Source organism: Parasteatoda tepidariorum, chromosome 7 (genome assembly GCF_043381705.1).
Source record: "Parasteatoda tepidariorum isolate YZ-2023 chromosome 7, CAS_Ptep_4.0, whole genome shotgun sequence".
Lineage (NCBI taxonomy): Eukaryota > Metazoa > Arthropoda > Arachnida > Araneae > Theridiidae > Parasteatoda > Parasteatoda tepidariorum.
Genome location: NC_092210.1, coordinates 49,588,407 through 49,599,461, shown reverse-complemented (window position 1 = coordinate 49,599,461; position 11,055 = coordinate 49,588,407). Strand labels below are relative to the sequence as shown.

Here is an 11,055-nt window from a genome sequence, read left to right as displayed (position 1 = left end):
AAAAACCTTTCAGCAGCCAACATTAAAATTGACAGTAACTTTTAGAGATATCTTTATCCATTTTATGCACTATTTAAAATGAAATTTCGTAATATATTTTTAAAACAGAAGAATTATCTTATGGGGTATAAAAAGCAGGTTTAATTCTACGAAATTGAAATTTAGAAACTTATTTTTTTCTATTTTTAATAAATTTTACAAACTGGTTACCTTTTTATGTAAATATTTTGCTGTCTTCAGTATATGGTAGTCAGTTAACGGTAATTAAATAAACATTTATTGTTAGATTTTCATAGTTAATTGCATGACAGAACTATAAAATTTTATTGGGAATTTAAGTGTGTTTTAGTTTGTTTTAAATATTCCATAATATAATTTATTCCAAAAAAAATTTTTTTGTATTCTGCCTGCGTATACGTGTGCAGTAAGTGTTCATTGCCATTTAAAAATCAGAATAATCTTTCAAATTTTCTGTGGTACAGACCTCGAACGCTTTTTTTTAATTCCCGTGATTTTTACGACGAAATACATCTTTCAAAAAAGTCGTATTTTTAATATTCTATTTTTCAGGAAATATTTTGCCAATTTCTCTTAACCTTTGTATTTTGCCATGTAAAAATAAAAATAAATATAATTAAATAAAATAATGGAAAGTACTAAGTATTTACTCAAAATTATTTTTGGCAGGAAATTTTTTTTCGATAAACTAATTTTATAATTTTGTGCAATTTTTTTTTTCAATTAGCTTAAAAAGTTCTCGAGATATGGCGAAATACTTGTATAGTAAAATTAATATTAAGAGTCCAAACTTTGGGTCGTTCTCCTGACCAAACTACTGAGACCATATTCCCCACAATGCAGCTACCACCGATATTTTGGGAGTTCAGAAATTCGAATCCTTTGAGAAAAAGGTAAAGGTTTATCCAAAAAAAGTCCGTTTTTGTGTCTGCTTTCGTAACTTGAAATATACTTAGCACTAATTAATTAGCATAAATGAGGTCACCCTCTTGAACCATTAAGATTGAGTCCTAGAACGTGAAGATCCGATCATTAGATTAAGAATTATTCAGGATGTTCGATTTATTTATTTGATTTATTTATTATTTTTTGCGCACAGTACTGCTCGTAGCAAGTATTTTTGTGACAAAAGCGTTTAAAGGTACGTGGCACGTCTTCCAGCCCTAATAGTTAAGGATACGAGACACAACTAGACGCAGACAGTAACACATTAGATTTTAAAATTGTCGCAGATAAAACAGTATTTTTTGTAATGTTTCAATACTGCTGGTGATGCTTGCCTATAGCATCAAAACAGTTGTACGCTTTTAACTTCGCTCTAACTTCTTTCATTAATTCTTTATTATAAAAATTAACTAGAAGTTTTGAATATCTCCCTTCGTTTCCCTGAGAAATTAATGTTTAATTCAATTAAAATTTATTGTAATTTTAAATAATAATATTTTTTGCTTTTAATTAAAAATTTTATATTAATAATTAACAGAGGCTGCACTTAAAATCAATAACAAATGCGTTGTTGCTTTTGTAATTAACAAATGACTCTACAAAGAATGTTAGCGTTGTTTTTTAAATAACTTCTTTATTAACTTTATTTATCTCTTGCTGAAATTTTTAAGTGTTTTTCCTCTCTTCTCGGTAAACCCAAAATTAATTATAATTAATATTTTAAGTTTTTTTTCTGGTTAAATTTTACAATTTTACGTGCATATTATGTTTATTTTTTGAAGAAAAATTTGATGTACAAAGTGCAAAAGAAAATAAATAATAATAATAATCGCAGTACCCTGAATGACTTTTGATCTAATAATCGGATTTTCACGTACTTGGTCTGAAACTTAATGGTTGTCGGGGGTGACCTCAAATATGCTAATTTATATTATTTAATACCGAAAAACATTATTTCTCTGAATAAATATATTTTTTTTATTCGGATTAATAACCACAAAATATGGTGATAGCTGCAATCTGGAAAAATGTGGTACTGATTGTTTGGTCAAGAGGGTGGTCGAAAGTTTTGACCACTTAATGTTAATTTTACTTTTTGCGTATTTTGCCATGTCTCTAGAACTTTTCATAAGAAACGAAAAATGTTTGCTTAAAATTATAAAATTCGTTTATCCAGCAATAATTCCATGCAAAAAAATTTTTTTATTAATTGTCTATTATTTTTTATTATTTAATAATGGTCGATAAAATTTTAAGTTTTAATGTACCCAAATTTTTACATCATTTTAAAGAATGTAATTTTAAATGGCACTATATAAAATTTGAAAAAAATCTTTCGTGTAGTTCTTGCTAAATCGATACGATAAACGACTTTTTTCACTTTAAGGAAACAAAAACATTTAAATACCTGCTTATTTTTCTTTATAAGGAAATACTTTGCAATAATGATTCTAGCAATATGAGTATATGTAAACTGCAATTGCACAATTTCATATGTTAAAAATAAAGCTTATTCTCATTACTTTAAATACTGATTAAAACTATAAAAATAATACTTAATTTCGTACTAAAAATGAGACTAGAATACTATATTTATTCCTTTATTGTTAACTAACATTAATGGACTAAATCACATGGTGAAATATTACGAATTGTTTTTTATACTTGCTTTCGTAAAAAGTTTCTCATTATTTTTCTTAAATAATTTTATAAAACTGAAAAACAATAAATCTTAAAACTATAAAGAATAATTCTTACCTGTTCTGTATAATCATTGTCCTTGAAGACTTCTTCATTCAATTAGTTCTCGAAATCGTTGATATTTCATACGTCATGGATGCATATTACAGTTTTTTCTTTTCTTTTATGATTAGAAATAGTTCCGAATTTCTTCCAATTAAATCCATAATAATTTGAAATTTTGAACACATTTTGAAAACGGTTTTTATTGTTTGTATTTCTTTTTTAAATATAAATATCGTTTGCAGTCATAACTCCAAAATCCATATGGTTCATTTTTTAACAAAAAAAATCGTCTGCAACATTTGTTAAAACGCGTGTAAGATATTCTGTCAAAAAGTAACGCCAAAACCATCGTAAATTTTATGTTGATATTTCAATTCGAACAGTAACCAAATATTCCGATTTAAATGTGAAGGATGAGAAATCCTTATTTTTCCACTTCAAATCGTTCTATGATCTAAAGTTTCCTTTTGCACAGTTTACGATTATTTTGAAGTAGACTTCCTTTTGAAAAAATATCTTCTGCTATTTAGGAAAAAAAAAAAAAAAAAACCTTTCAGCAGCCAGAACGTAAACACGTTTCATAAAATGATGCAGGAAATTACCGAGCACCAGATACCATGCATCCAGTTCCTCCTGAGCAAGATGCCTTCTATGTGAGTTTTTCCTGCTATGTTTTATCGATCGTTTGTTCGTTTGCTCTAATTCAGAACTCGATGGGTGGCGCCTCGGTTTGTTGCAAGATTATTTGCTTGTTTATTTTTGTTTGTTTTGAGCTCCCGCGCATTTTTTAATCAATAATTGGAGGTGCTATAACGAGCAAATATAAATATTCATTTCATTATTTATGTTCTTTGCTTTTTTTTCTTCTTTTTTTTGTATTCGAATGATATTTTTTATTGTAATTTAAGCTTGCTTTACAAAATAACTATACAAATTAATTTCATTTCCCTGGTTTTAATTGAGTTATAAAAAAGATTATAGACGGGAAATTTTTTTTCTGATGTTTCTTAACAATAATGTAATACATAAATTATATATCTATAAATCATTCATCTTACGTAATACAAAATTCATAATAAAATTTTGTGTGGTAAAAAATGCGATTTAGTTTCTCATTTTTTACACTAATTCTTTTGGACATATTTATATTGTGGGAAAAATGCCTTTTTTCTTAACTGCTTACTTCTTTTAAAAGATATTTAAGTTGTTAAATTAAAATTTGATAGTTCATTTTTTAAAGATAAGATCAGGCACATTTTTTTAGGGGTAATTTAAGTTTCTTAGAACTATAAGGTGCTTAAAAACATGTGGTAAGTAACTTTAGTAAAAAATGCGTTATTTAAAATACTTAAGATTTTATGAATCATAAATATTACCAACTTAACTTATTTCCTTTCAGAAATACAAAAACTAAATTAAATCAAATTTTATTACTTCGGTTTTTAAATTGCCTTGTTGTGAGTAAACTTTATTTTCTAACCATTTAATCTATTGATTTGTTTGATTGGCATTGATGATAATAAAATTAAAATGAATACTGAATAATATTTAACATATTCTTATGTTGTAATGATTATATAGAAAGAGGAAATTGCAATTATAGGATTGTAGCTTTTATTTTGGTTATCTTTAAAAAATCTAAGTTTTTTACAAAGGACGAAGTTTGTTTATTCTTATTTTTAAACGTAGGAATAAGAGAGAAAAAAAAGTTTTATTTTAATTTCAACAACTTAACAATAAAAGCATAAAATTTCGAAATATTTAATATGAAACAAATTGTGCAAAAAATGGCTAGTTTATTTACTAATTATTTTATAAAAATATTGCAAAACGCATAAATATGAATAAATACTTACAGAATAAAATTGTTTAGCAGAATTGAAATTCATATACATTTTATTTTTCTTTGATTCCCATGAGATATTTATTTTTTTTTACTCTCCGATTTGCATAAATTAAAAATAACAAAATACTTTTATGCATACTACTTTCATACTATGAGAAAAATATATACTTCTATTTTGAACTTTTCTGATTTTGTGCTGAATCAGAAATATATATGTTCAATATATATTGGTTCAATGATATTTTTAATGGTTTACTTAGTCCATGGTTCAATAAATCTATAAATATTTTTCTTGCATTTTAATATTAATTATTTGTAAAGCAAAACATTAAATATCTTTAAATTATTTCTGTGGTTTTAAATTGTACTTTAACTTGAATAGTTAAGTTCTAAATGTAATTTAACGTGAGTACACAGAGAAAAAAATTCTGGTAAAATTACCGTACTGTATGGTAATGACATTTCTCATTTTTTTAAAATTTTATTTTATTAAATAAAACAAAAATATACAGTATTCATAAAATACTTTCATTTGGAAATTTTTCCGTTCATGTTGTGTTACGATTTAAAAGAAAGTCTTTCCTACAAAACTGGAAAGTAATTTTAACCGGACAAATGGTTTTAAAAACAAATGCTCTGAGATATCATGATAAAATTACTAAATTTTAACACATTTACCGAATTTTATCACAGATTATAATGCCATATTTTATTGTTAATTATACCCAAATCCCTGCCAAAGTGTTTCAGTAAAAATTTCCGAGCTTTCTGGTGTTTCTATAGAGCCGAAAAACACGGTAACTTTTACTTTATTCTGGTAGTTTTGATCATACTTTTTTCAGTGTAGTTAAGCTCTATAAAATCTGAAAACACTTTTTAACGTTCTTATCATAGGAAACTGCTCTGTTAATTTTATAAATATTTTATTACTGTGAAAGACGTCCTTAAATATCTCGTGTTCAATTGAATAAAATAAAGGATGCTATATCACTTGAGCTGTTAATACAATAAATGAAAGAAATGTTTAAGTTATTGTTTTTTAGTCCTTCTGTCTGGAAAATACCACTGACGCTCTTGTCACCATGTTCATTAATACTTCTTTTTGGTGAAGATTTTATTGACCATCATTAGATTCGTATAATTTCCTGCAGCGACTGTAAGGATAAAAACGTAGTGTAGCTGTTTTGTTTCGGTATTGTTTAGATAGGTTTGCTCCATTACATCATTTAAATTATTTGGCCATGTTTGCTTCGTTATATAACATACCTCGACATTAAAAAATAAAATTGAACAATAAGCAAAAATGGTGAGTTTGAAATATATTTTTTTTTAATATCAAAGTTGGATTTTCAAAAAATCCTTACTACAAAGATATTTTAATGAACATTTTCTTATAATTTTTTAAAGCTGTTGTATAAAGTGTATCAATAGTTTGTTATCTTTGTTTGTAACTATATTATTGTTAGTTTTTCTTTTTAATGATCTCTTTTTCATAGTGTTTTATTAAATTTATGAAGTTTATTTTTGAATTTTGAAGTTACTTTCGTTGCATTATTTTAAACTATGTATTTATATCGGTATAAAATTTTTACACTTTTACGAATCACTTAATAATTATTATTAATTTACAACCAGATGTGAATTTATAATTTTTTTTTAATAAGAAGACCAAAAAAAACTTAAATGTGTATAATATTAAAATGAATTGAAATATTTTAAGTCTATATTAGCAATGAAATACAATAGTAATACTTTAAGGAATGTGTTCTTAACAAAACTAATTCAAATGCTTTTATGCTTTTAATTTTAATAAACTTAAATAGAATGTTTAAAGTATATATTAATTAGTATTCAGTATAAATGTTTGAAGTTTGTGCCCTATTTTTTTTTTTTTTTTTTTTTTTTTTTTTTTTTTTTTTTTTTTGGTTAATTTTTTTTGTTTTTTGTAAATCTTCAAAAGTAATTAAATGAATTTTAAAAAAAGTAAGTTTTTGTTAGTGTTCCAAGGAATAGAATAATTTTTAAGTATTTAATAGTATTCAAATGAATTTTATAGTATTTAGGTGTTTTTTAATATTTAGTTGAATTAAAAAAAATTTAATTCATATTGGTACATAAATTAACTGTTAAATTAATAATTTTGTATTAGTAATCAAATGAAATTAAAAGTTTTTAAGTTTATAGTGGTATAAAAATGAATTGTTAATACTTTCAGTCTGTATGAGCATTTAGTTGAAGTAAAGCTTTTATATTTGTATTGGTATTCAAATGAACTTAAAAGTTTATAAGTATGCTCTAGCGTTCAAATGTATTGAAAAATTTATAAACTTGAACTTACATTCAAATGAATTGTATATTTTTTAAGTTTGCTTTTATACTAAATTAATTTAAAAAGCTTTGATGTCAAGATTAATATTCAAATGAATTTAGATACATCTAAGATTGTAATAGCAATCAAAATTATTTTATTCCTAGTATTCCTAGATAAATCTCTAAAAAGAATTGTTTTTTAAGAAAAGAGTATAAAATAACCTGAAGAACTTTCTAAATATTTTATAAACATTTGAATTTATTAGTTCCTTGCGCTCAGTAGTTTCGATATACTATTCTACTTTCTCTTCGTATGGATATCTTGTGCTATGTTCTAGTTCTAGTTACTTTTTGCATGGATATCATAGTATATTCTGTGCTATGTTCTGGTTCTAGTTTCTCTTTGCATGGATATCATAGTATATTTTGTGCTATGTTCTAGTTCTAATTTCTCTTTGCATGGATATATCATAGTACGTTTTCTGCTATGTTCTAGTTCTAATTTCTCTTTGCATGGATATCTTAGTATATTTTGTGCTATGTTCTAGTTCTAGTTTCTCTTTGCATGGATATCATAGTACATGTTGTGCTATGTTCTAGTTCTAATTTCTCTTTGCATGGATATCTAAGTATATTTTGTTCTCTATAGTATTTGTGTTAAATATTTAAACTTTTAAAGGAAATAATAACATTTATTGATATTTAACAATCATTATTTCAATTTTAAAAAAAACATGTTTAACTTCTTATGCGAATTAACAAACATATTTTAACTTAATATTTTTTTTTCTATTGTTGATATACTCAAAGAATTTTTGTGAAGGATTCTTGTTGTAAAATCAAAGAAAAAAATTTCCCTTCATATCTATTTATTACGTACTTTTAGTTTGAAAAACATCACTTCTTTTTCCTCTTTAATCTCTTAATTTAGATATTTAAAGGGTACTTCACTCCTTCAACCACTTCAGCATGTCGTTTTCTTTTCTTCTTTTTTAAAGATTTATTTTGCCATTAATGGTAGCTTCTGTTTTAGATTTGGTTTTTTAATATCTGATTTTTATCATGGATAATTATTTAATTGTCTACTTCAGAGCAGTTTTTTTAATTGTTTCTCTTCATTTTAATAAGTATCATTCATTATTTCTTTGATAAGATTTCATGTTAGGGTGGTAAAAAAGTTTCTTCCAAGATCAAGTGCAACTTCCCGCTGGGTTTAAAGAGAACGTTTTGATCTTTACTAAATAAACTCTATACTAGATTTTGATAAATACTAGATATGTTTTTTTAATATCTGATTTTCAACACGGGTAATTATTTTATAGTTTACTTCAGAACAGTTTTTTATTGTTTCTCTTCATGTTGATTAGTATCATTCATTATTTGTTTGATAAAATTTCATATTAGGTTGGTGAAAAAAATTTCCGTTACTAAGTGGATTCAAGTACTTCGTGCTGGATTTAAGAAAAACTTTTGAACTATCAATAAACTCGAAAATCACTTTGATTTTTTTATTACTAGTATTTTAATAAAAAATAATTGAAACGGTTAATTTGGAAACTTCATGTTCAAAAAACATTTTAATTAGTATTTATTTTATTAACAAATACTTTATTAAATAACCGTTTTGGTTGCACAGTTTATTTATTTATACGATGCAACTAAGCCTATTCTTCATTTTGACTTCTTACCAAATAAAAGTTTCCTTTCACCATCTAGATCAAACCAGTTATGTTTTCCCATAGCTAATGATGCTTTTAATAATTTTAGTTGGAAATTATATTTTATTTTAAACGTACTTTACGTGATTCACTGCATTTTTTTTTAAATTTTATTTTCAATCTAAAAGAAACTGTTCTATCCTAATAATATTATACGATTGCAAATCTAATAAATAAAACCTTATTTATCCATTTCCCTTTTTCTAGACTCATGTATCTTTATTCGATTTAAAAAGTTAAATAAATTGGAATATTAAATCTGAACTGCAACCTTCTTCTCTATGATTTTCATTATATTACTTTTTTGTGTATGATAGATATTTATACCATTCTGTATCGATTAACTTCTTTGTCTTTCTGTGCATAGAAATCATGCTTTTATGACTAATAACTGATTAAAAAAATGACTAATAGTAATTAGTCATTCTTAAATAAATTACTAATAATAATAAGTAATTCTTAATTAAATGACTTATAATAATAAGTCATTCTTAAATAAATGACTAATAATAATAAGTGATTCTTAAATAAATGAGTAATAATAATAAGTCATTCTTATATAAATGACTAATAATAATAAGTCATTCTTACATAAATGACTAATAATAATAAGTGATTCTTAAATAAATGACTTATTATTCGTTGCCAAAAAAATACCAATTAGTAATGTTAAAGTTTTTTTTTTAATAATTAAGAGTCAATTTTGGGGTTTGAAATAGAAATTTAAATGACTTCGAACATAGAATTAATCGGTTTGACTTAGCTGAGAAAGTATCAATAAACCTTCCCACCCTTTTCTGAATTTTACTATCAAAAAAATAGCAGTAATTACAAAAAAAATAACTTATTACAATCAGGACATATATTTACTATAGTAGTAACTTATAATTGCAAACATCTTTTTTGTTTTTCTGTCCGTTGCACAAAGAATAAAACAGTTTTTCTTATTATGCAAAGGAAGTTGTTATTGCATCACCATCCACAATTTTCTTTAAATATCTTTCATTTCTTTTGATGCCATTTCGCTCAAAACTATCAATCATATTTATCACACATTTTCTCAATGACTTTATCTCTCTTTCATGTAAGAATTGAAGCATTAACTGCTTATATTCAAACGTCCTTAACTTAATCAATGCGTTTCTTTTCTCCACGCCCTAACGGAAGCCGGCATCTATGTGAACAATAAGCGGATGCTTTAGCAGAGGATGTGCGGCTTTTTCTCTTTTATTTCACTATCATTTATTCCATTTGTTAGTTTCTCCTTTTGTATGAGATATGATAAAAGTGGAAAGAACTGACGCTCTATCAGTTTGTGTAATCCGTTCGGAAAGTCTTTGATCTCTGCAAAAAATGTGTGCTTATCATTTATTTAAAGACAAAAATCATTGAAACATTGAATTTTTGCTATAAAGATATCCACAACAACAGTGTTTCCCAAACTTATGACTTATGTGTGTACCCTTTCTAAATTTTTCGTAACGCAGTGTACCACTAATAAAAAAAATGAATGTATTTTTTTAAAAATAAGTTTAATTTTATTTTTCGGTGCAAAGTTTTGTTAAGTTTATTCCCATCAGTGAGAAGGATATTGTTTTTGCTGTGATAACAGCTTCTGTGATTAAAAAATTGCACAGAAGTTAAAAATCACAACTGGCTATTGACATCACTAATTACTAACTGTTAATTCTGCAAAAAATAGACAACAGAAAAATACGTAATCTTGCATTTTTATGGCTAGCTTTATTTTTAAATAAAATTTTTTGAAATTTTCGTTTGTTGCACCCCTGGGGGTACACGTACCACACTTTGGGAAACACTGTAAGTAGAGGGAGCTATGATTGTAGTGCAGTGTGGTACGCGTACCCGCAGGGGTACGGGAACAGTTTAGCAGGGGCGCGTTCTTATGCGAAATATCTTGCAGGAAACGAATTTTATGTAAAATTAAAGCTAGCCATGAAAATGTAAGATTACGTATTTTTCTATTGGCTATTTTTTGCAGAGTTAACAGTTAATAATTAATGGTGCCGACAGTCAGTTGTGATTTTTAACTTTTCTGCAATTTTTTTATTGTAAAGGTTTGTAATAAATTCTACTTATTTTGATTATTTTAATAGAATATAATTTTTATCCTTGACATGGAATTTTTTACCAAAATTTAAGAATTTTTTAAACTAAAACTTTGTACCAAGAAAGAAAAGTAAACATATTTTTTTAAAAAAATACACTCATTTTTTTTTTAGTGGTACACAGCGTTACGAAAAATTTAGAAAGCGTACACAAAAGTCATTCGTTTGGGAAGCACTGCTCTACGATAATAAGATCTCGTTGTCCCCGTAATTTTGCCTACGAATTTATGTTATCCTTCCCTCAATATTGCGATAAGCAATAAACCTCTGAAAATGACTTTTTTTATGCATCATTATTTTCTCTCTTTAATATGACATTTTGGTTTTCAAATACTCAATGTGT

General features: G+C 25.6%; 1 protein-coding gene and 1 long non-coding RNA gene across 10 annotated transcripts in view; one reads left to right on the top strand and one right to left on the bottom strand.

The window, feature by feature from the left end:
• LOC107448786 (uncharacterized) overlaps positions 1 to 3,409 on the bottom strand; it is a 49,909-nt gene extending 46,500 nt beyond the window's left edge. The window contains exon 1 of the long non-coding RNA XR_001584692.3: positions 2,722 to 3,409. This is a non-coding gene — a long non-coding RNA (uncharacterized lncRNA). The remainder of the gene's footprint in view (positions 1 to 2,721) is intronic.
• The window catches only part of LOC107448785 (multiple PDZ domain protein), a 646,665-nt gene that overhangs the window by 438,478 nt on the left and 197,132 nt on the right, over positions 1 to 11,055 (top strand). The window lies entirely within an intron of this gene.